General features: G+C 37.9%; 1 long non-coding RNA gene across 3 annotated transcripts in view; it reads left to right on the top strand.

The window, feature by feature from the left end:
- The window catches only part of LOC141495351 (uncharacterized), a 66660-nt gene extending 50440 nt beyond the window's left edge, over positions 1–16220 (top strand). For 2 of the 3 annotated variants that reach the window (XR_012470746.1, XR_012470745.1), the window contains 3 exons: positions 6123–6287; positions 10022–10153; positions 15357–16220. This is a non-coding gene — a long non-coding RNA (uncharacterized LOC141495351). Of the gene's footprint in view, positions 1–6122; positions 6288–10021; positions 10154–11488; positions 12001–15356 lie in introns of those variants that run through there. The other variant, XR_012470747.1, reaches the window with a different exon arrangement.
- Positions 16221–24841: the final 8621 nt, after the last annotated feature.

The raw sequence follows: 24841 nt of genomic DNA, 5'->3' as shown, positions 1-24841 counted from the left end.
GTGCCCTGAGGGCTGGGCTCCACATGCTGGCTCTGGCAGAGGTCCCCTGCTGTTCCCCCCACTTTGTGCCTGGTGCTCCTTGGGGTGCAGCTCAGGAGACTCCCCCGCTGCTGTGAGCTGAGACTCCCAGCACCCTGGGGCTGCCTCCGGGAGGCTGAAGTTCTTTGGCTCTGGCGGGCCACCCCTCTGGCAGGCTGCCTCTCCAATCCCCAGGGAGCAGAGCCTTTCTGCTCTTTTCCAGGTTACCTTGAGTAGGAGAACTGCCTCACTGGGTCTCTCGAAAGTTTACTTAGAGTCCTTAGCTGATGAATTTTATCAGAGAGCTCCTAAGACTGGATCCCTTCTTGTCGCCATCTTGGCTCTACCGATAATAAATGTTTGAAACTGAATTTGAAATCAGTTCTTCCTGAGTTTGAACCATTGTGTCACCTAATTGTCCTCCTGAATTTGTACTCAATCATAGTGAAACCTAGATTTTTACCTCTATAATTTCTGTGTTGTGGTAGACTTATTTTTGTAACAGTTATCTACCACACAAACTTACAGAGGAGATATTTCTCCTATAGCAATTACATTCATGCATGCAATTTTAGTCATTTCCCAAATGATGAGATTTACTTTCAAATTCTTTGCTATCACAAAAGTACTACTATAAACATTTTCATATGTATGGAGACTTTCTTGTGGTCAGTGACTTCCTATAAACCTAGTAGTGGAATCTCTGGGTCAAAGAGTTTGGTGTTAGTCACTTTATCTTCATTATTCCAAATTGCTTTCCAAAATGGTGTTAGAGATTCATAGCTCTAATGCACTAATGTGTTTACCTTCTTATAGCCTCCTCCAATATTGACTTTTCCCAATTTTTGTCATACTTGCCAATTTGCATAGTGTAGTGAAATTTCATGGTTGTTTTGATTTTATTTCTCTTATTATTAGTGATTTACATGGAAGTTAATAGTTTGCAATTCTTCTTTTGAGAACTTCTCATATGTTTTGTTACTTATCTTTTGGTGAATGACCTTTTTTAATTGTAAAACACTTTTACATCCAATATTTTAATGGAAAATATACTTGATATTTGGCATTAAGGTTATTTACTTAGATGCTGCATGAATAAGAAATAAAAGTATAATTATTCCCTACTTGTTCTTCCTTTTTTGCAAGACAGTGGAATTATGTAACTTGCCCAGGGTCACACAGGGAATTATTTTCTGAGGCCTCATTTGAACTCAGATCCTCCTGACCCCAGGACTGGTGCTCTATCCACTGGACCACTTAGTTGCCCTCCCTACTTGTTTTAGTACAGATTGTCAAATTGATAGATGGATTAAGTGATTTACTAGGTAAGATGATTTGGAAATGCATTCAACCAAATTGATGTTATTTGACTGGCAATAGGTTTTCTGTTTTTTTTTAAAATCCATAATATTGTTTATGGTGTTAGGCTTCTAATTTTTCTTGCATTATGATTTTTGGGGAATCATTCATTGAAAAATTGACTCCTCTTTTTATAGGAAATATTGTTAGGGTTAAAACAAGCTGTCAAGTATTTAATTGATTATATTTTGTTTTAAAATTAATAATAATAATAATAATAATAATTACTTACAGCTTGGGAAAGTACTACAGACTTAGTAAATATCTGTGAAGTTCTTTGGGGACTTGCCAGAGTTTCAGTCCCTTGAATCTTCAGATTTTTTTCATGACTCTGTGAGAAAAGTTGTTGAAAGTTGTGAAGTTTTAAAATAATGAAGCAGTTCAATGAGAAACAAGGTCCTCTCACAACTGAAGGAAAGTGACTTAGAAGTTTATTTTGTAAAGAGGGATTCTTTCTGATGGACTATTTGGAAATTGCTTATGAAAATTATGAACAGACACCTGGAGAGAGAGGGACAAGATGGTAGAGTAGTGGCAAGAATTCATTTGAGCTCTCCCAAATTTCCCTTCAAACAACTTCAAAATAAAATAAGGCATCAAGACAGATTCTGGAATGGGAAACAAAAGTTTTAGGTGAATCAGTTTTCCAGTCTGACAACTTAGGAGGTTGACAGGAAAGGTCTGTCTCCCTGAGGGGGCCGGTCAGGATTGGGTCACAGGTCACTCTGAAAACAATCATCAGAAGCCTTGGAAGTGGTGGAATATAGGGGACCCTTTGGTGGCACTGGGTACAGGACCCTATTGCATTGCCCGTCAGATACATGTTGCAGTCCCAGGGTGAAGAGGAGCACTAGTTTTTGGGGCCACAGAGGAGCAGGGGCCCTGGTAACAGCTATAGGACAGAGATGAGTATGTGTGGTCACTGGAAAGGGAGCAGGATCCCTGGTCTCATGTGCAGGATAGAAAGGAACACTAGTAATTGTGGCTGCAGGAAAGCAGGGACCCAAGTCATAAGGAATGAGACAATTATTGCCATGGAGGAGCAGGGCTTTGGATACTGTTCCAGGGTAGACACGAATGCATACTTTTAAAATTCCCCTTATTTTTGTTGGCCTTTTTTTTGGGTCTGTTTTCTTTTTTAATTGGTTGATGTGGAAATTATATTTTGCATAATTGCACATGTATATTCTATATCAAAATGCTGTTTTCTCAAGGACCTGGAGGAAGGGAGAGAATCTAGAACTCAAAATTTTTAAAAATGGATGTTAAAGGGACAGCTAGGTGGTATAGTGGATGGAACACCAGCCCTAGAGTCAAGAGGACCTGAGTTCAAATCTGACACTTAATAATTACCTTGCTGTGTGACTTTGGGCAAATCACTTAACCCCATTGTCTTGAAACCCCCCCAAAATAATGGATGTTAAAAATAGTTTTTACATGTAATTGGGAAAAAAAATTAAAAAGAACAATTCTCTCTGCAAAAATCTCTAACAGAGTAATCCAATATTCTCTTGAAAACATTTTGTGGGGCAGAATTTCCTGTTTCCTGTGTTAATCTATTCCCCTTTTAGAGAACTCTAATTTTGAAGAAGGTTGTCCTTATTCACTGTTCCCACCCCTACCCAAAAGTGAAGTAATAGACAGGAGTTGAGATCTTAGGCCACCACTTCATTAAAATGTCCACTAATCATGATTGCCTTGCATCGGCCAGGGGAAGGCCAAATGTTGTACAGTCTTGTCAGTCAGAAGGAAGACACACCAAGGCACAAATGGAAGTTAGCCAAAAACCTAATGTAATACCAGCTGCATGCCTCTGCTAACAAATGATAACTCACTGGGAGAACTGCCTTAGTTTGTCAAATTCCTTTTTTTTAAAATTAAAAAAAATTTTTTTTGTAAGTCAAACAGGGTTAAGTGGCTTGCCCAAGGCCACACAGCTAAGTAATTATTAAGTGTCTGAAACTGGATTTGAACCCAGGTACTCCTGACTCCAGGGCCGGTTCTTTATCCACTGTGCCACCTAGCCACCCCAGTTTGTCAAATTCCAATAGCAATAGGAATAAGTTTGCTATTTACCAGCATCCACACAGAGCTGAGGTGTCAAAATTGGAATAACCAGATTAAAATGTAATTGGAAAATGTTTTCCAAAATTCATAAGAAATACAATATGACCAAGATAATGTTAATTTGTGGTTTTCTAAGTCAATATGTGTCTACAATGATCATTTAACGCCACTGTTGTAGAAATGCCAGTAGAGAGTTAGTCTCCAGTGGAGTTACCTAGGAATCTGTACTTAATCCCATTTCATTTAATATTTTTAATCACTCACATGTATAAAGGCATAGATTTCTAGGATTCTTACCAAATCTCCAGTTGACAAAAGGCTAGACCTAAAAAAAAGAGTTGGCTAAGATGTTAGATGGAATAATAAGGAAAATAGATTGGGCCTGTGATGTCCTTTAATTGAGGAACTTTTCAGTAAAGATACTCCTTCTATCAGAGCAGATCTAGGGAGTACCCACAAATTATAAGTTAAGAAAGTTGCTTAGAGTTGTAGTGTCAAACTCAAATGAAAATAAGAACACTAAACTTTTCAGAAGGAGCCTCCTCACACAAATTTAATTTAGAATATCATATATTAACTTTATGTTCTGTTGTATTTTTATTTATTTTGTTTAATAGTTCCCACCAGGAGCATCTACCACTTGCCTCTAAAGTATTGCTAGCCTAGGGGATCTGCAAGGCAGGTGTTTTGACATCTTTGATCTAGGACACCAAGTTTGCCAGTATCTGTTAGATAGGATTTGAATCCAGGTCTTCCTGACTTCAAGGTCAGATCTCTCTCTTCCTTGTTCCAGACCACCTCTTTGGCTGATGGGAGTAAAAAAGCAAAAAAGTACAAATACTAGAATGAGAATACTCAAAATGTTTTTGTTTCATGGTTTCTTTCTGAAGCTTAGGTACCCTTTTCTCAGAATGATGTTTTTAAATTCATATTAGAAAAAGAGAAAAAAACACCTAATTTTATTAAGATGCAATTATTAAATAATTTTAAAAATCAAGTTCACAGACCTCAGATTAAGAACTTGACTGATCCAGATCATCCTCATCATGACTACCATTTATATAACACCTACTGTGTGCCAAATAATATGTGAACTGCTTTACAAATAGTACAGTTATTATTTCCTCATTGTGATTTTGCCCATTGTGCTTTTGATATATCATGGATCGACATAAAAATTAAATGGACATTTTTTGGGAATTTTGGAGAAGACTCAGGCAACACAAGAAGATCAGCAGATGACACAGAAAAAGTTTAGAAATTCATAAATATATAATATATATATATATATATATAACTATATACAATATTGTATAATATGGCCTATGACCAAATACATAATCCAAATTTTAAAATGGGGTACAATAAACTCCATAAATAAAAATGAAAACAATTCAGACCTCTGGTATGAAAGAAGGACCTAAAAATTTGTGGATATTCCAAATTGTAAGGGTGCTGCACTCCTAATCCCCATGAAGTGGAAGGGATAAATATATTTCATTTGATCCTCAACCCTGGGAGGTAAATATGTTATTATTTTCATTCCCATTTGACAGTTGAGGAAAATGAGTCAAACAAATTAAGTGACTTATTCATTTACTATTAAGTGTAACTGGATTTGAATTCAGGTCTTCTTCACTCTAGGTCCAGTAGCGCTGTATCCACTGCTCCACCTACCTGCCAACTCTGGATCAAATTGACTATTTAGCAGGTTCAAAAAAAAATCAAGCTTACAAGTAGATGGAGGAAGCATGGTTAGACAATGGTTTGTCTGAAAAAGATCTGTGATTTCTAGCAGACCACAAGCTTGATAATATCAATAGTTATATAACAATCAAAAATTAATGTCGTCTTGGACTGTATTAAGAGAGGCACTAGTTGCAGGAATAAGGTGAACTTTCCACTATTCTCTACCCTGTCAGACCACATCTGTATTCAGTTCTGACTCTCACAGTTTAGGAGGGGCAATGACAAAGTGTCTAGAGGAGGGCAATCATATAATGGTGAAGGACTTGACATCTATGGCCCATTGGCATTACAGACTTACACAATGCAAACTGGAAGGAAATTGAGGTCTCCATCAACTCCCTCATTTTATAAATAATATACAGACAAGTTAAATGACTTGCCCAGTGTTATGAAGCAGAATTTGAACTCAGGTCTTCCTAACTCCAATTCCAACATTCTACCCACTACCTCATCTAGTGGGCAGTTGGAGGAACTGGGAATATATTATACATAAAAAGAAAGACTTGGGAGGATAACTGAGTTTAAACATTTGAAGGTCAATCACAGGGATTAGGGAAAGTTTTTTATGCGTCCCTGAGGACAGAATTAGGAGCATAGAAGTTATCAAGAGGTCAGTTTAGGCCTGATGTGAATATAATAGACTTGATAATAAGGCAATAGGTCTTCAGAGAGTCCCCTTGAAAATGTTCTGTGTTTCAAAGGAACAATGGTTGCAGGGCAGAGTTGGCCTTGAAAAATCGAAAGCTTCTCAATGGATCCTAACACTTCTCCAGATGGGAAGGGAGTGCCATCTCTTTGAGGCACTGAAATATATTCTTTAGGGGGTCCTCTGAATGACTTGTTACTTAAGAAAAAAACTTTCTCACAATTAGAATTCTGCCTGTCTCCTCCTGCTTCTCATCCTTTCTTTTCCCTTCCTTCATCTTCAGGTTGTGACTTGATGTGACTCATGTCTAATGCTTCATGTCTTGGTTGTAAAGACCCTATGGTCAAGCTGGAATGTAATCAGGAGAAAAGGAGGATGATGATGATGAGGAGAAAAAAATATATACACATACAACATACCTATGGCACATTGAAGTATTCCAGGAAAGGTAGGTTAATGCATCTCATGGATGTTAAAAACTTTTTAGGGATAGGTTAGAACACTGAAGTCTGCCCCTCCCACCCCGCACACACTTAAATATAACTGTTCCAGAGGGCAATGTTGGCTCTTAAGAGAACTGAGCTACTAGCATTTCAATGCAATAAACATTTCTTAAGCAACTACTATGATGTGCGCTAAGGCAGTGTGCTAAGCATTAGAAATATAAAAAACAACCAGTCCCTGTCCTCAAGTAGTTTACAGTCTAATGGTATATAACTGGAGGGAGGTGGGAAATCAAGCTCAAATGGGGTTGCAAAGAGTCGGATACTACTGAAAGGACTCAATAACAAAAAGGGGTGGAAATGGTTCATGAAATAGAAGTCAAGAAGACTGCTCATGAGAAAATGGAGTTACCAAGAAGCTTGTGAGTTCTATGTAATGGATGCTATGTATCCCTTTTATCCACATTTGGTGATAACTTGTGCTGCTGTTACTCACAGAGGTCCTGATCTATATCTGACCCCTAGACTCTGATGACTTCAGAGGAGAAAGTGAGGGTAGTGACTTTGCACAGCCCTCCCTCACTTAAATCCAGTTCATTGGCATATCATGGCATCACATCTCTAATATCACAGTCCTCTTCCAGAATGAAGGACAAGACAACAATAATGATAACCTGTGCCATAAGGATGGAGGTTGGAAGGGATAGGGTGGCTATATTTTTCTTCCACATAGCTAGTGGAGAAACACATTTTGTATGACTTTATATATAAAATAGATATTGTACTTCTTGTCTTCTTTTGTTTTCTTTTTTGGTTTTGGCAGGTGTGTGGGACAGACAACTGATTAATTAAAATGATTAATTAATTAAAATAATTAAATGAGAGGCTTCTCAAGGTAGAAACAAAGCAGTTTTATTCCAGTTCTGCAGAAATAGGGAGTTACCTCCACCAGCAAGTCTGTCTGGTAGAGTGAGGCGAAATGGAAGAAGCAAGATAGATTTTTATATACTGATAAACAAATTTTGACTGCATTTCCTCATACACCCATCCTGTCCCTCTCTGTTGTCAGGGGCTCACAATCTTGTCATCACCCATCAGGGTCTTTCTGCCCCCATTGTTAAGCTGTTGGTAAGGCAAGACATGATTCTTTCTTGACAACCTGCCCTGTTTTGTTTTGTTTTTTTTGAGACTAGGTGGGGTTATTTTTACAGGGGTCTGCTTCTGTGAAGATAAGAATGGGATAGTTGTACAATATTTCTTGAGACACTTCAGAGGTTACTTTCCTAAGACTCTGAGAAGTCTTCACCCAGCAATTTCTTCATCCCTCTCACAGGACAATGGGGTTAAGTGACTTGCCCAAGATCACACAACTAGGTAATTATTAAGTGTCTGAGGCCACATTTGAGCTCAGGTCTTCCTTACTCCAGGGTTGGTGCTCTATCCACTGTGTCACTAGCTGTCCCTTCTTTCCTTTTTAATGGGTGGAAGAGGAAGGAGAGTTGTATCTGAAAATAAAAAAATAGATAAATTCAATAAAAATAAATTTATTTTAAAAGTCTACTTATAAATAAATAGATGGAGAAATGAAGGAAGGTATGAAGTAATAAAGACAGAAATAAACTGTGTCCATTAGTTGAATAATAAAAAAAATACACAGTTGTGAGGTCTCTTGAGCTATGGTTTAGCGTTTGGAAACTTACTTCTACCCTCCATATGTTTCAAGATTAGAGGAGTAGTGTTCAAGAATTCTGTTGTGAAGGATGGACCTGTGATACTACACACCATTTTCTACAGAATTTTTAAAGTCTACCTTATCGTATGTGTTTGACTATGTTTCAGTCGAAATACTGCACACACATAGCATACTTAAGGCTCATTGAAGTATTCCAAGAAAGGCAGATTACTGCATCTCATTGATGTTATAAGCCCATCCCTCTTTTAGGGGTAGGTTAGACCACTGAAGTCCCTTTGAGGAGAGAGAGAGAGAGAGAGAGAGAGAGAGATAATGCGAACAAAGCTTCAGAACTAATAAAGAATAAAAATAGCTGATCTAAATATCATCACCAGAGGGCAATGTTGGCTCTTAAGAGAAATGAGCTACTAATATTTCAATTCAATAAACATTTCTTAAGGAACTACTGTGATGTGTGCTAAGGCAGTGTGCTAAGCACTAGGAATAAAAAAAAGAAAAAGACAGACAGTCCCTGCCCTCAAATAATCTACAATCTAATGGTAAATGCTAAATGCACTGAAGGGAGGTGGGAAACCAAGCTCAAATGGGGTTGCAAAAGAATCAGATACTACTAAAAGGATCAACAACAACAGCAAAACCCTAAAGGGTTTTTCCACCCAAAGGGGTGGAAATGGTCCATGTAGTAGAGGTCAAGCAGAACTGCACATGAAAAAGAAGTGTGTGAGTCCTGTGTAATGGATGGCATGTGTCCGTTTTATCCACATTTGGTGATAACTTGTGCTGCTGTTGCTCACAGAGGTTCTAGATGTCCTGATCTGTATCTGACCACTGGACTCTGATAACTTCAGAGGAGAAAGTGAGGTAGTGACTTTGCACAGCCCTCCCTCACTTAAATCCAATTCATTGGTATCTCATGGCATCACATCTCTAATGTCACAGTCCTCTTCCAGAATGAAGGACAAAACAACAATAATGATAACTTGTGCCATGAGGATGGAGGTTGGAAGGGATAAGGTGGCTATATTTTTCTTCCACAAAGCTAATGGGGAAATACATTTTGTATGACTTTGTATATATAATAGATATTGTACTTATTGCCGTTTTTTTTTTTTTTTGGCAAGACAATGGGGTTAAGTGATTTGCCCAAGATTATACAACTAGGTAGTTGTTAAATGTTTGAGTTCCAATTTGAAGTCAAGTCCTCCTGACTTCAGGGCTGGTACTCAACCCACTGCAACACCTAGCTGCCCCTGCTTGTCTTCTTAATGGGTAGGAGAGGGAGAAAATTGAAAATCAATCAAAAAATTAATAGATAAATTCAATAAAAATAAATTTATTTTAAAAGTCTACCTATAAATAGATGAAGAAATGAAGGCAGGAATGAAGTAATAGATAATGATATAAATAAACTGTGTCTGCTAGTTGAGTAGTGAAAAAAAAATACCACAGTAGTGGGGTCTCTTGAGCTGTGATTTAGGGTTTGGAAACTCACTTCTACCCACCCATATGCTTCAAGCTTAGGGGAATAGTGATCACAAATTCTGTTTTGAAGGAGGGACCCTGAATACTACATACCATTTTCTCCAGAATTTTTAAAATTCTCTAACAGTCAACCTTACCCAATGTGTTTATGTTTCAGCTGAAGTACTGCAATTCAGGTCTCTCTATCAGGCCTCAGGCCACTTGGGGGAAGGAAAACCTCCCCACAAACTTTCCTCTTCCTGGCAATCAAACCCCAATCCTGCTTATCCTTTAAACAACAGCTCAAAGCTAACAACCCCTCCCATAAATCTTATCAGCTTAATTCCATCCATTCTCCAACATGGAAACCTCATCCCTAATCCTCTGAGCTTCAAAGTGCTAATATTGATTGGTACTTATTTGTGTTAATTATATGTCATCTTATTGATTATATATCATCTCATAAGTCATCTTCCCTTGAGGCCTGAGGTCATGGTTATTTTCCATTTTGTACCTTCAAAGGCAACAATAAAAGCTTCTCTTTTTTTTTATCTCTCTTTACTCTCCTTGAATCTATACTACTAGATCCTGACCCTGGCAATCAATCAATTGATCAACCAAAAATTTACTGAGGATGTCCCATGTTCAAAGAACTGCATCTGGTCCTTGAAGGAGGCTTGAGTTTTTCTAGTGCCTCATGATTTACAAAGCATAAAGGTAAGTTGTACAAGCATTTCCTGGATGATGAGGAAACTGAGGCTCAGAGAGATAAATTGGATTTCCAAAAGTAAATGGAATGGGAACTTGAGCTCCAGTCTTTTGACTCTGAATCTAATGTTCTTTTCCTTGCATTGCATATCTTTATTACTAAGAAAATTAGAGCTTAATAGTTCAGTAAACATCCATCTACATTTCTTGGGCATGTTTGGAATCATAAACATAAATAATTCCCCCTACGTCATAGAACTCAGACAATCTTGGCATTGGAAGGGACCTTAGGCCTTTCTGTCCAAACCTGTACCTATGAAGAATCTCTTGAATGGTCAGTCACCATGTTAATTAAGCACTTAATGTGTTCAGACCCTGGGTCCTGATAGCTGGTCATCTAGTCATAGCTTAAATTATCTCCACTGAAGGAGAAAGGAGAACTTATTACCTCCAAAAAACCCCATATTCCATCAAAAGACAGCTCTATATATTAGTTATTCTGATTTAGAATGAGCCCCAGGGGGTGGCTAGGTGGTACAGTGGATAAAGCACCAGCCCTGGAGTCAGGAGTACCTGGGTTCAAATACGGCCTCAGACACTTAATAATTACCTAGCTGTGTGGTCTTGGGCAAGCCACTTAACCCCATTTGCCTTGCAAAAACCTGAAAAAAAAAAGAATGAGCCCCAAACTGCCTTTTAGAACCATATCAGTTTATCCCTCTAAAGTCTTAAAGAATAAGTCAACTCCCTTTTTCCCACATTGACAACCCTTAACTATTTGATGACATGCTTAATTTTCTGAAGGACATTTTCCAAGCAAATAAATCCACACCTATAGTTCTGAATAGTATCATGATATGGGGACCCTTCTTCTCACCATTATCTATCTTCTACCTACCTTTCTGGGAAAAGGAACATGGTGAGTCTAACTATCATGGCAGGTAATCCCACTCACTCCTTGGACTTTGTACATTATCAGGCTACTCTAGTGTAGTACCTCCTCCTTTGGACATCAGGACTCTCCAGATACTATGCCTGAACTTTATGGGACCTCCCTTGGGTTCCCCTCTCCACTTTCTTCTTCCCAGGAGTTCTCTACCATTCCTCTAATGGAATTCTTATTTGGATGAGTATGTTTCTGTTCCTATCTTTGTTTCTGCCATGTGACTGACTAAGAAGTATAACCTTACTATTCACCAGGCCCACCCATTATAGAAGCTTGTGGGTAGCTGCACATCTTTGTTACAATCATGGATGAAATTTTAGAGTAAAACTGGAACCTGTGAATCCATCATTCCAGTCACTTAATCCCTTACACACTTCTACTCATCATTATATCTTTAGCCACAAGACCAGCTTCCTCCCTAAAGGCTGGGCATTTGAAACTGGCTACTACTGGAATGCTTGCTTGGAACATTTGAAAAGGTTTGTTTTTCTTTTGTGGTTTTTTTTTTTTTTCTGCTCTTCTCTGTTTATCATTTTCTCCTGCAGACATTCTCTGGAATTTACAATCAAAGCTCCAAAGGAGAAGAGCTCATTTATACCCACCTAACTGCCTAGGGGAAATAACAATCTTACTGAATTCTACCCCTAATTCTGCTATTGCCTCCCCAGGTGATTTGGCAATTCCATTTTCCCATGAAGTCAATGCCTGCCCCACCCTGTTTTTGTAATGCAACAATCCATTGTGTTCTCCTGAGAAATTTAAGGAAATGTTAGAGTGACAGTGATAAATAGGCAGGTTATATTCTGGAGTCAGTGATTTGTTGTTTTTATGGAGAACCAAGAAACTTGGACTGTTTGTTCTAAGGCTGCCATAGCTGCAAGGACAGGGAAAAACAAAAGGACCTCGTTGTGTTGGCAGGCTGGGATGTTCAGGAATTGGGAAGTTAGCAACCAGAGTGGTTACAGGAGAGTTAGGTAGGCTATTTGAGAGGGCCCATGGAAGAGGTCTGGAGAAATCACTTTATTTTTCTTCTCATTTCTTTGCTGCTGCTGCTGCTAGATCCCAGAGAAGCAAACTCCTCTTTCTGTTAAAATCTAAGGTTCGTTTAGACTTTCTCTCCTTTCACTACTTGAAACTTTAGGGAATTGCACACAAGAATATTTGTGTTAATGATAAACAGATATTTTCCCAGAAAGAACAAAATATTGGACATTCCCAGTGTCCCAAAGAAGAAGCCAAAATCCTGAATTACAGGAATTCAGAGCTCCAGAACAGCTGATGTAGCTGGTTAACAGGCAGCTCGGGTTCCAGATTTCTGGCTCCTGTTCCATGGCAGGATCTTGGACAAGTCACATGCACTGATTTAGTGTCTTTTTTTTTTTAAAGGCAAAGGAGTATTGTGCTGGTGTTCCCTTGTCCAGGCTTCAATGGAGCAGAGTTCAATAATGTCTAGAAAGGACTATCAGGCTTTAGGGAAGCAGAGTGCAATAATGTCTAAGCAGCACTACCATATTTAAGGATCATATTTAAGAGAATGGGTATGAATGGTCACAAGGGTGACAGCTCCACATATACCTTGATCATGTACAGCAAAGTATGAGAAACTTCCCTCTACATGGTATGAGGGTCAGTCCTATGGAGCACAAACACCCCATAGGAGCCTGGAACTACTTCCATTGGCCTTGAGGGTTTATCTCAGATAGGTGTAGTGATATGTATGTTTATATTATATATGTATGTATATATGAAAGTCTGCATATATTATGATTCTCTGCTTACAACTTCTGCTGTTTATTGGAAACATATGGTCACATAGTATGATACTAATACTCCTCTTTTGCTTATGGTACTTCCATATAGGATCAGTGTCTGTTCCTCCCATCCTTCATCTTCAGCCCACATTGAAGCAAGTATGTATTTCTTGTCTTTCAAATGAACAAGATGTCTTCCCAAATCTCTATCTGCCCTTTCACTAATTAAACAAGAAAAGGATTTGGTGGCCACTAAATCTGATCTGTTTATAATCAGATATTTCAGTGTTGGGATGGAAGGAGAATCCCATCAGAAGATAAATAGCATAAATAAGTACCAGCTGCTTTGACTAAAGCCTCTCTTTCTTTCTCTGACTCTTTCTCCTTTGACTGGTGGCATTCATCCTTTCATTTATGAGTTCTGATATCTGGATTCTGCATTCTGTCACAGTTCTGAAGCCAGGGAGCTGACATCTAAAAATCCTACTTACCATCTGTACTTCCTTCTGCATGGCTCAAGATGGAGGAGAAATTGAACCCCCCCCCCCCCCGATTATCTTTTTTTCTTTTATCTTTCTTTTTCTTTTAAAATTTATTTATTCATTTATTTTCATCTACATGCACACGCAATTTTTTTGCAAGGCAATGGGGATAAGTGACTTGCCCAAGGTCACACAGCTAGCTAATTATTAAGTGTCTGAGGTCAAATTTGAACTCAGGTCCTCCTGACTCCATGACTAGTTCTCTATTCACTGTGCTACCTAGCTGCCCTTATGTAAAATTTTAAGTTAAAAATTTCCTTCCACCCTCCTTCCATCAGTGGCAAACTGTCAGGTTAGCATTGTACATACATATTTTGGATAAACATGTTTATATATTAGTCATTTTCAGTATGTGGAATTAGGATTAAGGGGAAGAGATACATAAGGGATAATTTTTATAAAGTGTTCATCAGATTCTGAAGGGTTGGTTTTTCTTGTTTGTTTTGTTTTGTTTTCCTTAATCTGGATGGGGATAACATTATCCTTAGCTGGTTGAATATGGTTGTCCTAACTCTTTGAACACCTGAGAGGAGACACTTCCATTAAGGTTGATCATCTCATAATGTTGTTGTTAATGTGTATTTTGTTTTCTTGGCTCTGCTCCCTTCACTCAGCATCAGATACTGTAAGTCATTCCATGCTTCTCTAGAGTCTGACCATTTATGGTTTCTTACAGAACAATGATATTCCATAGTATTCATATACCATAACTTGTTTAGGCATTCCCCAATTGATGGGCATCCCCTTAATTTCCAATTCTTTGCCACTACAAAAAGAGCTACTATGAATATTTTGGATCATGTAGGACTTTTCCCATTTTTTATAATTTCTTCTGGCTATAGAGCTAGAATTGGAATTGCTGGATCAAAGGGTATTACTCTCCAGAATGGCTGGATCCATTCACAACTTCACCAGCAATGCATCAGTGTTCCAATCCTCCCACAACCTCTCCAACATTGATCATTTCCCCTTTTTTCTCATCTTGGCCAATCTGATAAGTGTGAGGTTGTTTTAATTTGCATTTCTCTAATCAATAATGATTTTGGAACTTTTTTTCATATAATTATATATAGCTTTAATTCTTCATTTGAAAACTATCTATCATATCCTTTGACCATTTATCATTTGGGGAATGATTTCTAACCTTATAAACTTGATGCAATTCTCTATATATTTTAGAAATGAGACCTTTATCAGGATTCCTAGTTGTGAAGATGGTTTCTCAGCTTTCTGCTTTCCTTCTAATTTTTGGGAGTATTGATTTTATTAGTGCAAAACCTTTTAAATTTAATATAATAAAAATGATTCATTTGCAGTTTATAATGTAGTCAAGTTCTTGTTTGATCATAAAATTTTCCTCTTTCCATAGATCTGATAGATAAGAGTATTTCTTGGTCTATTAATTTATCTATGGTGTTGCCCTTTATGTCTAAATTCTGTACCCATTTTTACCTTATTTTGCTATAGGGTGTGAGATGTGGGTCTGTACCAAGTTTTTGTTATACTTTTTTTTTTTTTTTTTTTAGGTTTTTGCAAGGCAAATGGGGTTAAGTGGCTTGCCCAAGACCACACAGCTAGGTCATTACTAAGTGTCTGAGACCAGATTTGAACTCAAGTACTCCTGACTCCAGGGTCGGTGCTCTATCCACTGAGTCACCTAGCTGACTTCTAGTGTTTTTAATAGGAATGGATGTTGCATTTTATCAAAGACTTTTTCAGCATCTATTGAGATAATCATATGATTTCTCTTGGTTTTGCTATTGATGTTCAATTATGCTGAGTGTTTTCCTAATATTGAACCATCCCTGCCTACCTAGTATAAATCCTACCTGTTCATGGCATATTATCCTAGTAATAACTTGCTATATTCTCATTGCTTAAATTTTATTTAAGATTTTTTGCATCAATATTCATCAGCGAGATTGGTCTATAATTTTCTTTGTCCGATTTGGTTCCCAATTGTCTTTTCCCAGAAGTTTTCAGAGTCAAGTTCCAGGATACATCACCAAACTGGCAAATCCTGAGATAGCTCCTGCTGGAGACTCATCTCCTAAACAGCATTGTCCTGATCCAGGTGTCACACAGATTGGAGAAGTCCCTTCTGCAGAATAAGGTGAGTAGTGAGCAGAGGATTCAGGGAGTGAGCAGAACCTGCTTTTCACCCAGGCTGCCCAGTTGAGTTCAACCTGCTTAATTGAGATCCTATTGGAAACTGGAAACAGCAATGAATGTTATTTAGAAAGAGGCCCAGCTCTTTCCATCCCAACCCTGACTGCCAAAAACACACTTGAGGCAAGTTGTAGCATCTCTTTTGTCCTCTTTTTCATCATTTACAAAATGAACAGATTGAACTAGATGTTTGCTAAGCTTTCTTCCAATTCTAATGGTCAGAGATTGTTATGTGGCTTCTGACTCCAGCCTGGGTCAGAGTGGTAAAAAGGAAATGGGAAACTGAGGCATAAAAGAGACCAATCAAGTCACCCCCTTAATGTGGTAAAAGAGGAGATGCATCCCCCAAGTGCTGGGAGGAACCAGGTGGGGGATCTGCCAAGTGCTTCCATGTCTCTCAGAGAATTTAGCCATCTCATCTCTCTGCTCAAAGGTTCACACAAGTGTTCCTGTGTCTCCTGGGACCCCCCTCTGCCTATTTCTATTTTCCTAACTTTCTCCCAAGGGCTTTCTATCTCCTTCATCTATAGCTCATGAGAAGGTTGAGATCTTTGGGGCCCAGGCAACGGGTATGGATGAACCTAGTCCAGATTGGAAGAAATGGTTCAGATTCATCAGGGGTCATGTAGTCCCTTTGTGTTCTGCAGCTTTAAGACCTGGTGTTTCAGGCCAAGATGTGACCGAGTGGTCCTTGTAGCTATTTCATGCATGCTCCATTTCTTTTCTCTTTTTAATTTTTTAAATAAATATTTTATTTTTGTGGTGGCTAGGGGGTGTAGTGGATAGAGCACTAGCCCTGGAGTCAGGAGTACCTGAGTTCAAATCTGGCCTCAGACACTTAATAATTACCTAGCTGTGTGGCCTTGGGCAAGCCACTTAACCCCATTGCCTTGCAAAAACTGAATTTTTTTTTAATTTTTCTACCAATTAAATGTTAAAACAATTTTATAACATTTTACAAAAAGTTTTGAGTTCCAAATTCCATCCTTCCCTTTCCCTTCCTTGAGATGGCAAGCAATCAGCTATAGGTCATACATGAGAATCAATGTAAAATATTTCCATATCGGTCATTTTGTATGGGAAGACTCAAATTTAACAAAAGAATAAAAGAAATGAAAGTGGAAATAGCATACTTCAATCAGTATTCAGACAATATCAGAAAACTGGGAAAATTTTTTTGCCTTTTCTATTTCTTGACAGTAAAACCAAAAATGAGGAAGTAGAGTTGGAGTTAAATGGGCTCTGGGCCTTGAAGTGTCTTGGAGAAGTGTGAGACCAGACTCCTTAGCCCTTCTTGCTACCTCTCAGCCCACTCTGGTTGATGCCCCTTGTTTGTCCTGCATTCCAATACACTGCCACAGTGTCTTAGAGTGCTAGGCCTGGAGACAGGAAGCTCTGAGTTCAATTATGACTTCAAGATACTTACTAGCTGTGTGACCATGGGCAAGTCACCTAACCTCTGACTGCCTCATTTTTCTCAGTTGTAAAATGGGAATAATAATAATATTTATCACAGGGTTGTTAGGAGGATGAAATGTGATAATATTAATAAAACTCTTAGTAAAATGCCTAGAATATAGTAGGGATTTAAAAAGTCCTTCTTCCTCTCCTTCCTCCCTCCCTCCTCCTTTCTTCTTTCCTCCCTCTCTTCCTCCTCTTCCTTTCGACCTTCCTCCCCACCCTTCCTTCCTTCCTTCCTTCCTCTCTCCCATTTTTCCTTCCCTTCCTCCTTCCTTCCTCCCTGCCCCCTCCTTCCCTCCCTCCCTCCCTTCCTTTCCATATGTATCTCACTCTGTTCCTCTGCAAGCTTCCCTTATAATAAAGATTAAAGAAGAAAAAGAGAAAACAAAGTTTAGCAAGATAGGAATTAGGAGGAGGAATTATATCTGACACCTTATATACTATTCTACACCTGTTATCCCCCATCCCTTCAGTGAAAGGAGGAAGGTTTCTTTTCTCAGCTTTTCTTCTACCCAAGGATCTAGCAGACAATTTCTCCTGCTTCCATCTGCTTTTTAATCCTCCTTTTTCTCCCTGTAATCCTGATGGGTTACAAATATCTTTCTCCCAGATAGGATCAGGTCCCAGAGAAAGATGAGGAGGAAAAGGGTTGGAGCCTGTTGATTCTATGGAAGAGGTGATCAAAAAGCAGGATTGTGTAGGAAAAAGAACCTCAGTATATACAAGTTACAGCATGCAAACATCTGGTTAATGTACCTGAGAATGCGATGAGGATTTCTGGATCATGGTTTGAGCTATCAGTTCCCAAACTCCTTGGTCTCAGAATCCCTTTGCACTCTTAAAAATGACTAACCTCAAAGAACTTTGTGGGTTAAGGCAATCAATATTTATTATATTAAAAATTTAAATGAATAGTTTAAAAATATTTATTCATTTAATAATAATGCCATTACATATTAATATATTTTTAGTGAAAGTAATTATATTTTCAAAACAAAAATTTAGTAAGAATATCATTGTTTTAAATGATTTTGATAATCTCATTAATATCTGGCTTAATAGAAGGCTTAATAGAATGCTTCTGCGTTCAATCTGTTGGAATATGTTGTTTTGGTTGAAATGGATGAAGAAAATCTGGCTTTACACAGATATGTGGTTGGAAGAGAGGAGTGTCTTAATTGGCAAATAACATCTTAGTTTTATTATGAAAATAGTTTTTGACCTCTTGGACTCCCTAAGAGAGTTTTGGGAAGCCCAGGGGTCCTAAGACCACACTTCGTGCTCATACCTAAAAGGACTTGTAAAAAGGTATAGTGTTTGAATGGAGTCTATATGATTGTATAGTCTTTAAAAATGAGGGCAGCTAAGTGGCTCAGAGGATGGAGACAGTTCTGGAGTCAGGAGGGACAGAATTCAAATTCAGCCTCAACACTTCCTATCTTTGTGACCCTGAGCAAGTCATTTAATCTTGTTTACCTCAGTTTCCTCATCTGTAAAATGAGCCAGAGAAAGAAATAAAAAGATCACTCTAGTTTCTTTGCCAAGAAAAGTTCAAATGGTATCATGGAGAGTTGGATACAATTGAAATGACTCAACAATAAGAAGGGGGGGGACCATATGTTGGGTCTCTGTAGTCATTGGTTATAAAAGCTAGAGAAGCCAAGAGTCTAAATTATCCTAATGGGAAGGAGGGGCAAAGATCATGATTATCTCATTTTAAAATGGAACTCTTGGAGGAGAAAATTCCTTCTACTGATATAGGTCAATACCTCTGGAGCCCTGGACAAGTTTGCCCAAGGTCAAAAGGGAGAACTTGAATACAGATCTTCCTGATTCAAAGACCAGCTCTCTAGTCACTGGATCATGTTGCCAAATAGCTAAAATAACTATCAAATATTATTTAAAGTGTTGGTCCCTGAATTAAAACTAAATCATAATTTATCCATTCTCCCATTATTGGACACTCCTTAGAGCTGCTGTGAACATTTTTTTAATGGGGTATTTTATCCTCTTTGGGGATTAAGGCTTAATAGTAGTACCTTTGGGTCAAAAGATATATAGTTTAATTTTCAAAGCAGTGGAAGAATGGGGATGGTGAAATCATGCTGGAAATGAAAAGTGGGATTTTTTTGGTCACAGTTAAGTGTAACCACTCAGGCTTTGAGTCCCACCTGGTGGTTGACTTAAGATATTGAATTTTTGAGTTATCTGACTTTTTAAAAAAAATGAGTTTAAATATCAAAATTTATTTTTACTGAATTTTAATTTAGAGGTCAATTGTCTCCCTGGATGTATAGAAGACGCTGTCTAAGCCAAAGCAAATGCCACAGAGAAATGTTACAATGTATTTAAAATGATCAATTTTGGTCCTGGAGGACAGATGATGACAATATCTCCTTGCTCTTCCTAAGGAATTAAAGTTGCAGAATATTGCAAGAATGTTAAAATAGTAACAACCTTAGAAGAGACTGCTAGGAGTCACCATAGTGAATGGCTAGGCCAGAGAAGACTCAATTTCCTGAGTTCAAATGTGACTCAGGCACTTTTTTTGGTTTCTTTTTTCTTTTCTTTTTATCTTTAATAAAAGAAAGATTTTATTTATTTTGAATTTTACAATTTTTCCCCTAATTTTGCTTCCCTCCCCCCACCCCCACAGAAGGCTTTGTGTTAGTCTTTACATTGTTTCCATGGTATACATTGATCTAAGTTGAATGTGATGAGAGAGGAATCAGACCCTTAAGGCAGAAAAGTAAAGGATAAGAGATAGCAAAGTTACATAAGAAGATAACATTTAAAAAAATTAAATTAGTGGTGGCTAGCTGTCACAGTGCATAGAACACTGGCCCTGGAGTCAGGAGTACCTGAGTTCAAATGTGACCTCAGACAATTTAATAATTACCTAGCTGTGTGGCCTTGGGCAAGTCACTTACCCCCCCCTGCAAAAAAAAAAAAACCCTAAAAAAACCCCCAAACCTAAAATTAAATGCAATAATTGTCTCTGGTCTTTGTTCAAATTCCACAATTCTTTCTCTAGACACAGATAGTATTCTCCATTGCAGATACCCCAAAGTTGTGCCCAATTGTTGCACTGATGGAATGAGCAAGTCATTAAGGTTGATCATCATCCCCATGTGGCTGTTAGGGTATACAATGTTTTTCTGATTCTGCTCACCTCACTCAGGCTTCCCTGAATTTCCATCCCTCCTTGTTTCTAACAGAACAATTGTGTTCCATGACATAGATATACCACAGTTTGTTAAGCCATTCCCCAATTGAAGGACAATCACTTAATTTCAAATTCTTTGCCACCACAAACAGGGCTGCTATGAATATTTTTTAAAAAAAGATTATTTATTTTGAATTTTACAATTTTCCCCCCAATCTTACTTCCCCCCAAAGGCAATTTACCAGTCTTTACATTGTTTCCATGGTATACACTGATCCAAATTGAATGTGATGAAAGAGAAATCATATCTTTAAGGAAGAAACATAAAATATAAGAGATAGCAAGATCAGACAATAAGATATCAGTCTTTTTTTCTAAATTAAAGTTGTGTCTTTGGTCTTTATTCAAACTCCACAGTTCTTTCTCTATATACAAATGGTATTCTCCATTGCAGACAGCCCCAAATTGTCCCTGATTGTTGCACTGATAGAATGAGTGAGTCCATCAAGGTTGATCATCGCCGCCATGTTGCTGTTAGGATGTACAGTGTTTTTCTGGTTCTGCCCATCTCACTCAGCATCAGTTCATGTAAATCCCTCCAGGCTTCCCTGAATTCCCATCCCTCCTGGTTTCTAATAGAACAATTGTGTTCCATGACATACATATAGCACAGTTTGCTAAGCCATTCCCCAATTGAAGGACATTTACTTGATTTCCAGTTCTTTGCCACCACAAACAGGGCTGCTATGAATGTTTTTGTATTGGTTTTTAGTAACCACTGCTTCTATTGCTAAATACTCACAAACCATCCCTTTAATGATCCATTCTAGAAGCAATGGATTAGGATAAATTCAAAAGAAACAGTAGTATATGACAGCAGTAATCTATTATTTGACAAACCCAAAGATATAAGAACTCACTATTTGAAAAAAATTGTTGGGAAAACTGGAAACCAGTATGGTAAAAACTAGGCATAGACCCATGCCCAATAACATCACAAAGGGTACAGGATTTAGATAGACATAAAGTGTGACACCACAAATAAATTAATAGACCAAGAAATAATCTATCTGTCAGATCTGGAAAGGAGAGGAATTTATGACCAAGCAACAATTAGCGCACATTATAAACTGCAAAATGAATGATTTTGCATATGACATGAGGTTACAAAGGACAAGGAATAGTTAGGATCTAGAACAATCTTTCCAAGACAACTCTAATAATATGAAATTTGATAGGGTGGACTTCTGGGGCGGAGTCAAGATAGTGGTATGAAGTCAACAAGCTCCCGGAGCCTTTCCCTACCAAGGATACATGAAGTCTCTGTTCTGACATTCATACTACAAATCCCACCAAGAAAAAGAGAAGATTCAAAAAAGTTTTCAACTGCAGACATCATGGAGGGTCTTTGGTCTCTCTCTTTGGGGGAAAAGGGGAAGAAAAGTCTAGGAGGCAGGAGAGTGGGGAAAGCCAGCAGGAGGATTTTAGCCACAGAACAATCCAGTTCCTGACAGTTTGATAATAGCAGAGGTCCCAGTTGGTGGATAGCAAACCAGCAGAAGGATCCCAACCCCAAACAAAGTCTGAACTCAGAAACACCGGGGTAGAAGACAGGATTGAGTTGGGAACAATCTTCTATTAAGTCAGAACCTGAATGTAGAGGTGGGGGGAAAACACCCTCTGCAAAGGCAAGGCCTGTACTACATAGGCAGCATCTTGGCCAAGAACAAGCAGGGATCAGATCCCAGCCCCAGCAAAATAAAAGCTTGGATCTACACTCCATATACCCCAGGAGCAAAACTCCAACAACAAAGATGACCAAAAAAGTTAAAAGAGCACTCACTATAGAAAAATACTTTACAAATAAAGATGACAGCAATGCCATATCTGAAGAAGAAAGTGGGAAATATCATTCATAGAAGTATCAAAGTAATCTATAAATTGGACTCAAATACAAAGGCTCATTGAATAACTTAAAATAGAATTTAAAAACCAAAGAAGAGAAGGAGAACAAGAGAAAGAGAAAAGTGGAAAAAAGAAATGAAAATCATACAGGAAATTTGTGGAAAGTTGACCAGAGAATTCAACACCTTTAAAAAGTTAACACAAAAGGAAATTGAAGAAAATAAAATCCTAAAAACAGTTAGAAACCAATGAATCTACAAGACTGTGAGATTCTATCAATAAAATAAAAAGGCTAAAAAAAATTGAAGAAAATGTAAAGTACCTTCTAGGGAAAACAAATGACCTGGAAAACAGATCTAGAAAAGACAATCTATGAATCAATGGACTACTAGAATTCCTGGACCAACAGAAGAACTTGGAAAACATCATGCAGGAAATTATAAGGGAAAACTGCCCCAATCTACTAGAACAAGAGAACAATATAACAGTTGAAAGAATCCACAGAACCTAGAAAGAGACCCCAGGATAAAAACTCCAAAGGCTGTAATAGCCAAATTCCAGAACCCTCAAATAAAAGAGAATATTGCAAACAGCAAAAAGAAAACTACTCAAATACAGTGTGTGGGATAAAAATCAACTTTAAAAAATATAGACTCCTCTGAGCAAAAAGAAAAGTTTATTTTTGACTTTTCTCGAGAAAAGGCCACCCCCAAGTCTCACAAAGGTAGTGAAGATCAAGGAGCTGCCCCGAGGTGATAGTCAAGCAAGATTATATGGCCTAGCACAATTTCCCCCTCCCTAACTCCCTCTCTTCCAAACTGATTGGGTAAGGTTTTCAGAGTTACAATCTTTAAGTGAAAAATCTATCCAGCAACAAAGAGAAGAATAAAAGGTTTTCATAAAATATTACCCCAACATCCAGATGGTGAGGGTATCAGAAGAAGATTTCTAATGACCTTCTGTTAAATAAATTAATGTCTGAGTATGCAAGGTCTTCTAAGGGACTCTACTAACACTTATCAAATAAGAAAAGACAGGCTGTTGTTTTAACAGTCCATTATCAAACAGGTGGATAACTAAGACTGCAAGGTCTCTTCTCTGGGAGTATTCCACTATTTTCCTCCCTAACAGAATCAATTCAAGGTCTTTCTGGATATAGTCCACTGTTTCACTCCCTAGCAGAATCGGGAGGGTGTCTGATTTGGAAATCTAAGAATAGTCTAAGAGTAATAGTCTGTCTTTGTTTTAATGATTTTTTAACCCTGAGAGGACTTCACTAAGAATTTTTTTTTTTAGGATTTTGCAAGGCAAATGGGGTTAAATGGCTTGTCCAAGGCCACACAGCTCCGTAATTATTAAGTGACTGAGGCTGGATTTGAGCTCAGGTACTCCTGACTCCAGGGCTGGTGCTCTATCCACTGCATCACCTAGCTGCCCCATACTTCACTAAGAATATTAACTCTTTTTTCAAAAGAAAGATTTTATTTATTTTGAGTTTTACAATTTTTCCCTCATTCTTGCTTCCCCCCCCAACAAAAGGCATTCTGTTAGTGTTTACATTGGTTCCATGTTATACATTGATCTCAGTTGAATGTGATGACAGAGAAATCATATCCTTAAAGAGGAAAAATAAAGTATGAGATAGTAAAATTACATAATATAACACTTTATCTAATTGACAGTAATAGTCTTTGGTCTTTGTGCAAAGTCCATAATTCTTTCTCTGGATACAGATGATATTCTCCATTGCAGATAGCTCAAAATTGTCCCTGCTTGTTGCACTGAAGAGATGAGCAAGTCCATCAGGGTTGATCATCACCCCCAAGGAATATTAACTCTTAAGGGGGAATATTCCACTCAGGCTTCAGAGTTACATTCTTCTTGTGAAAATCTACCCCAGCAACAAAGAAAAGAATGAAAGGTTTTCATAAAATATTGCTTCACCATCCGTAACCTTCAGGATTATAACTATCTTATTGAAGGAACAGTCTACTTATCAACCAAGAGGAGTCTTATGAGCTTCATTGGAATGCAAGATTTTTCTCATGGGTACAGTCTACTGTTCTCCCAGTTAAGATAGTTTTATCATCAAATAATTGACTAATTTAAAATGCAAGGTCTCTCTGGAAATGCTCCACTATTCCCCCTCCCCCCAAACAGAATTGGGAGGGTGCTTGGCTTGGAATCCCAGGTCTCTCTCCCTCTTCTAAGAATAGTCTAAGAGTAGTAGTCTGTTTTTGTTTTAATGATTTTTAACCTTGAGAGGACTTCTCTAGGAATATTAACTCTTAAGTGGGAATATCCCACTCAAAAGGGAACACAGGACATATCAGACTCAACACTGGAGGATTGGAAGAACTGGAATAACATATTTCCGAGTGGTATTACAACCCAGAATGTACTACCCTGCAAAATTCAGCATATTGCCAGGGAAAAAGATTGATGTTCAATGAAATAGAGGACTTCTAGTATTTCCTGACACAAAGACAAGAATTGAACAAAAAACTATTGCCAAATACACAACTGAAGAGCTACATAAAAAAGGTAAATGAAAAAGGGGACTGAAAAAACAAACTGTTTTAAACAAATGTTGGTCCCTAAAAGGGAAGATGTAACAATTTCAACTCATTAGAACTTTACTTCCCTAAGGATATTTAGAGGGTAGAATATAATTGAAGAGAATGAATCTAAGGGATATAGGTTTAATTGCATCTTGTCTTTCAATTGAAGAGGCTCAAGACCACATTACAATGTTTG

The sequence above is a fragment of the Macrotis lagotis genome, chromosome 8 (genome assembly GCF_037893015.1).
Source record: "Macrotis lagotis isolate mMagLag1 chromosome 8, bilby.v1.9.chrom.fasta, whole genome shotgun sequence".
Classification (NCBI taxonomy): Eukaryota; Metazoa; Chordata; class Mammalia; order Peramelemorphia; family Peramelidae; genus Macrotis; species Macrotis lagotis.
The sequence above is the reverse complement of the archived record's forward strand: the minus strand, read 5'-3'. Positions and strand labels throughout refer to the sequence as shown.